We start from the raw sequence: 203 nt of genomic DNA on the forward strand, positions 1-203 counted from the left end.
GTGCGCCATCGCAGGCCGGGGGGAAGGGGCCATACTTGACAGAGAGAATCCCATGGGGCAGGGAGTGCCAGTGAGGGAGGGAGTTCTGTAATGAGTCTGGCAGCAGGGTAGGTGCCTCTTGGCATCCCTGAGGGCATTTGGGTGCTTCACCATGATCCAGGGTGTTCCTACGCCAAGCTGCTTGCTAGGGAGCAGGGACAGCA

Source organism: Apaloderma vittatum, unplaced genomic scaffold (genome assembly GCF_000703405.1).
Source record: "Apaloderma vittatum isolate BGI_N311 unplaced genomic scaffold, ASM70340v1 scaffold8287, whole genome shotgun sequence".
In the NCBI taxonomy this organism is placed as follows: Eukaryota; Metazoa; Chordata; class Aves; order Trogoniformes; family Trogonidae; genus Apaloderma; species Apaloderma vittatum.